This window comes from Triticum aestivum, chromosome 1B (genome assembly GCF_018294505.1).
Source record: "Triticum aestivum cultivar Chinese Spring chromosome 1B, IWGSC CS RefSeq v2.1, whole genome shotgun sequence".
Taxonomy (NCBI): Eukaryota; Viridiplantae; Streptophyta; class Magnoliopsida; order Poales; family Poaceae; genus Triticum; species Triticum aestivum.
Window position 1 is genome coordinate 195,813,286 of NC_057795.1, and position 5,853 is coordinate 195,819,138.

The window sequence follows — 5,853 nt, forward strand, 5'->3', positions numbered from 1 at the left end:
ATATATCCCAACATGGGTGACAAGGGATCTTGCAACAGTTATTGCATTGATCTCATGTCTCGCCTCTATGAGTCTCCCAAAGGAAAGATCAATGTCTCTCATTTTCTGTGGCATGAAATTCGTCTTGCCAGCTTTCAATACAAGCGAGCTTTCCCTCATGCTCCTCTCATTTAGAGTGTTGCTCCATTCTCTCTTGCACGAACTCATGTGCATGAGAAGTGGACTATTCCTTCTCACATAGCTGACGATTGGGCTCCCAAGGGTTCCTCCAAGTCTGCCCCTTCTCGTAGGTCGGCTGCTAGATCTCATCCTACTACTTCCAACTTTGCATCCTTTGGGCGTTTTGCTCGGTTTCTTGGAAAGACTCACTCTGCCATGATGAAGGCGTTTACCTTCAACTGCACACAAAACCATGATGTAGTCACACGGATGATCACCTCCAAGAATGCCTTGAAGTCTTGTCTGCATGAATCTGGGGCTACCGATGTTAGTGATGATGAGCGTCTTCCGGTGGCTCCTCCTTCAGATTTTGGTTTTCCTTCGGGGCCTGAGTGGGCTGATTTCTTTGATGAGGCAGGTGGAAGTTGAGCTCCTAACGATGATGATGATGTCGACCTGTGACGTTCTAGGTGGCCCTCTTTGCCCCTTTCCGGTACTTGCTGCCAAGGGGGAGTACTTGTATTGTTCTATCTATGTTAAGACTTGTCTTTGTTGTTGAACCATTATACTTTGAGTGGGTGTATGACTTTATCTATGACTGAATGTATGAGGTGTATTATGATATTTTGCTCATATGATTTTAATGATTATCACTGTGAGGGGGAGCTTTTCATATTTGTGCATCTAGGCCGGGAAATGCTCTTCGACAAATCTTCCCTTAGTATAGAACAACTGATGAGGAACACTAGATGAGAAGAAAGAAAACACATGCCAGATCTGTTTGGCTACTTCTAGATGCTTCCACTCTAGTGTAGTATTTCTTTCCTTTTCTTTTCTACCCTATCTACTGTTTTCTAGAGTCTTCTAGTTGTGAGTAGCTATGAGTAGAATGGTGAAACTTACATAATGTTTTCCAGAGTATTCCAGCTATAAGTAGAAGTATGTGATGGCTTCCCAAAGCCCTATAAATAGAGGTCCTCACCTCTACTTTGTACCCAGACTATGTACCCCTACCTATAATAGAACTTGTTGTTCTTATCTAAGATCTTGGAGTATGTGCCCTAGGAGTTCTGGATTGAACTCTTGCTGCCCTATCAGCCTGCATTCGCCTCTAGAGCGATATCTAGCACAACACGTTGAAGCTGTTCCTTCAATACTTGTGTTGTACACATTGTAGCTGCAAGGTGGAGTTGCTCCTCCACAACCTTTGTGCTGCTTCAGGTGGTATCAGAGCCTTGTTGACCCATAATCGTTCTTGCTGTCCTCTTCGAGAGCAAGTTGTAGCAAGCAATGGAGCAATTGGAGAAGAGGATGGATGCTGCTGAACAACAAATCAAAGAGCTGCGTGAAGATATTAATAGGAGATTTGACCATTTGGTTGAGATGATAAGAAAGGGTGTCCCCCCTGCTACCAATGAAGGAGATTCATCTAAAGAAGAGGAAGATGTTCATCAAGGAAGAAGGAGAGGTAATCTTGGAGCAAGACCGCCACGACAACATGTTGTTCAACGTGCTTCAAGAAGGCCAATTTATGTTGAGGCTTCTAAAGGTGAAGAATATGATGATGCCCTTGAAGAACCAAATCTCTACGCATATCGGAGAGCACCCAACCCTACATATGCAAGAGATACATACAAGGTGAAAGCTGAGATCCCAAGTTTTAATGGAAATGTTGACATTCAAGGGTGACTGGATTGGTTATATGAAGTGGAGAATTTCTTTGAGGTCATGGAGGTTTCGAAAGATCGTAGAGTTCCTTTGGTCGCATACAAGCTGAAAGGAGGAGCCGGTGCATGGTGGCATCGCGTTCAAGAGGAGCGCGGGCTGAGAGGAGAACCTCGTGTTAGAACTTGGTGACAAATGAAAGGCCTCTTGAAAGGGAGATTTTTGCCCGCTGATTATGACCAGATCCTATTTATCCAATTTCAAAATTGTGCTCAAGGAAATAGGACTGTTTCAGATTACACGGAGGAGTTTCTAAGGCTACAAGTGAGGTGCAACCTTGCTGAAACTGAAGAGCAACAAGTTGCAAGGTACATCAATGGTCTCAATGATGCTATTCAAGATCGATTGATGATGCAACAAATCTGGTCCGTTGATCAAGCACAAGCTCTAGCCTTAAAGGCCGAGAGGTTTGCGAGGATGAGAAAGACAACTAAGGCTCCATATCCTCCATATCCTCATAGCGAAGGCTCATCTAGGAGGCAACCTAATAGAGTGGAATAAAAGACCACTCCACCAAAGACAAAACAGCCCATCCCGAAGCAAACTAGAGGCAAGGGTAAGGCAAATGAAGGCCCAAAGTGCTATAAATGTGGTAAAGAGGGACACATATCCAGCGGTTGCCCACTAAGGAAATTTGTTAACATGACTATCCGTGATGGTGAAAGCGATGAGGAAGAATACGAATCTGAAGATGTAGATGGACAAGAGGTTTGTCAAGAAGAAGGTGAAGAGGTGGTATGTGTGATCCAGCGCGTCCTATGTTCCACACCACAACTCGATGACACACAACGGAAGAAAATATTTGAGAGCAAATGCATGGTGAATGGCAAGGTATGCAAACTAGTGATTGATAGTTGCAGCTGCGAGAATCTTATCTCCCAGAAGTTGGTGGACCATTTAAAGCTTGAACCCCATGATCATCCAAATGCCTACACTATTGGATGGATGAAGAAATGAGTGAATATGAGGATCACCAAACAATGCAACCTGCCACTTTCTTTGGGTAAGCATTATCGCTCAAATGTGTTGTATGATGTGGTTGACATGGATTCCAGCCATGTTCTTCTTGGGAGGCCTTGGCAATTTGATGTGGATACTACACACAAGGGCAAGGAAAATTCTTACTCTTTCATTTGGAACAAGAAAAAGATCATTATCTTACCATACAAAGTTGAAGGTAATACCTCTAAGGAGGAGGGAAAAACTATGTTAACTATCTCCCATACCTCTCATGAGTTTATGGAAGACTTGAAGGAGGCAGATTTGTGTGTTGCACTTATTGTAAAGGGAGAAGAGCACCTGACTGTTGAAATTCCAGCAAAGGTACGTGGTTTATTGGCAGAATTTCAGAACATACTTGGGGAGCCACATGGCTTGCCACCGATGAGAGGAATTCAACATAGAATTGACTTAATTCCTGGAGCAAGTCTTCCTAATCTTCCACACTATTGAATGAGCCCAAAGGAGCATGATATATTGAAGGAGAAAGTGCAGGAATTGTTCCAAAGGGGCACATTCAAGAAAGTATTAGCCCATGGTGCTGTACCAGCCCTACTCGCGCCAAAGAAAGATGGATCTTGACGCATGTGTACGGACAGTAGAGCCGTTAACAAGATCACCGTAAGGTATAGATTCCCTATTCCCTGTCTGGATGATATGTTGGATCAGCTTAATGGAGCAAGAGTGTTCACAAAGCTAGATTTAAGAAGTGGATATCATCAAATTCATTTAAGACCCGGGGATGAATGGAAGACCGCCTTCAAGATAAAGGAAGGGTTGTTTGAATGTCTAGTCATGCCATTTGGAGTCTCAAATGCACCAAGTACCTTTATGCACTTAATGAATCAAATCCTTAGACCCTTCTTATCCCACTTTGTTGTGGTCTATTTTGATGACATCTTGATCTATAGAAAGGATGAGGATGAACACTTTGATCACATTCAGAAGGTGCTAGAAGTACTAAGGGAAAATGAGCTCTACGTCAACTTGAAGAAATGTGTTTTCCTACAAATACACCTTCTTTTCCTAGGATTCGTCATAACATTTGACGGCATTCGTGTTGATAATTCTAAGGTTGAAGTAATCCGAGAATGGCCAACTCCTAAGACCATTTCTGAGGTAAGAAGCTTTCATGGCCTTGCAACTTTCTATAGGCGATTTGTTAAGAATTTCAGCACTATCATGGCACCAATTACTGAGTGTTTGAAGAAAGGAAAGTTCCAATGGGCAGAAGCAGGTGAAGCTAGCTTCAATGAGATTAAACAAAAGCTATCACAAGCTCATGTCTTGGTACTACCTGATTCCAACAAGACTTTTGAGTTGGAGTGTGATGCAAGTGGAGTAGGCATTGGAGCTGTCCTATCTCAAGAAAGGAAGCCCATTGTTTTCTTTAGTGAGAAGTTAAGTGAAGCTAGACAGAAATGGAGTACCTATCAGCAAGAATTATACACCATTTTTAGAGCGTTGAAAACTTGGGAAGTCTATTTGCTGCCTAAAGAGTTCATTGTTTATAGCGACCATCAATCCTTGAAGCATTTTAGAAATCAAAAGCATGTTGACCGCATGCTAGCAAGATGGGCAACATATCTGGAGAGGTTTAACTATCTCATCATGCATAGATCTGGAATAACTAACAGAGTGACCGATGCTTTGAGTCGTTGTGCATGCCTCTTGACTTCTTTTGAAGCTGAACTTCCGGGCATGGATCAAATAAAGGAGTTGTATGAGGGTGATGAAGACTTTGGCCATGTTTGGGTAAAGCACACAAGGGACCAACCATTAGGTGATGACTATTTGATACAAGATGGATATCTCTTCAAAAATGATCATTTGTGCATTCCAAGAAGTTCTCTACGTGACAAGCTAGTTAGAGAGCTCCATTCAAGTGATCTTAGTGGCCATGTTGGATGGGAAAAGACTATCTCTAACCTGGAAGCTCGCTACTTTTGGCCACAACTAAAGAGAGATGCTGGAAAGTTTGTTCAATGGTGTCCCATATGTCAGACCTGCAAAGGCCAAGTCCAGAACACAAGGTTATACATGCCTTTGCCTATCGCTGTTGCTCCATTGGAGGACATTTCTATGGACTTCGTCTTGGGCTTGCCAAGAACAAGACGAGTAAGTGATGTTGTATTTGTGGTCGTGGATAGATTCCCTAAGATGGCTCATTTCATCCCATGCCGCAAGACAACGGATGCTCATCATGTGGCAAACCTATTCTTTCGAGAAGTGGTCAGACTTCATGGAGTTCCAAGGTCCATTGTCTCAAATCGTGATAGCAAGTTTCTTGCTGCATTTTGGCTCACTTTCTGGAAGCAATTCAACACTGAATTGAAATTTTCTAGCACTGCTCATCCACAAACAGATGGACAAACGGAAGCGGTGAACAAGTTTTTGGGTAATCTGATTCGTTGCATTTGTGGAGAAATAAAGGGGCAATGGGATTTGGCTTTATCTCTTGCAGAGTTCTCCTACAATAACTCCAAGCATAGATCCACAGGAAGGAGCCCTTTTTCCATTGTCTACACTAAAGTTCCAACACATGTGGTGGACCTGGTGAAGCTGCCATCAAGGGGAAACTCAAAATCAGCATTGTCCTTTGCTGATAATTACACAAGTTATTTGAAGAGATTCAGCACAAAATCAAAAATATAAACAACTTGCTGATTGCAAAAAGAGGTCAAAATCATTCCAAGTCGGTGATAAGGTGATGGTCTACCTCCGAAAAGAGAGGCTGCCTTTAGGTGTTAAAGGGAAACTTAGGCAGCGAAGGTATGGGCCCTTCTCTATCGCGAGGAAGATAAATGATAATGCTTATGTGATAGATCTTCCAAGTGACATGGGTATCTCCAACACTTTCAATGTTGCGGACTTGACTCTCTACCATCCAGAAGAAGCGCTCTATGAAGATAACTCGGGGGCGAGTTCCAAACAACCAGGGGAGAATGATGAGGAACACTAGATGAGAAG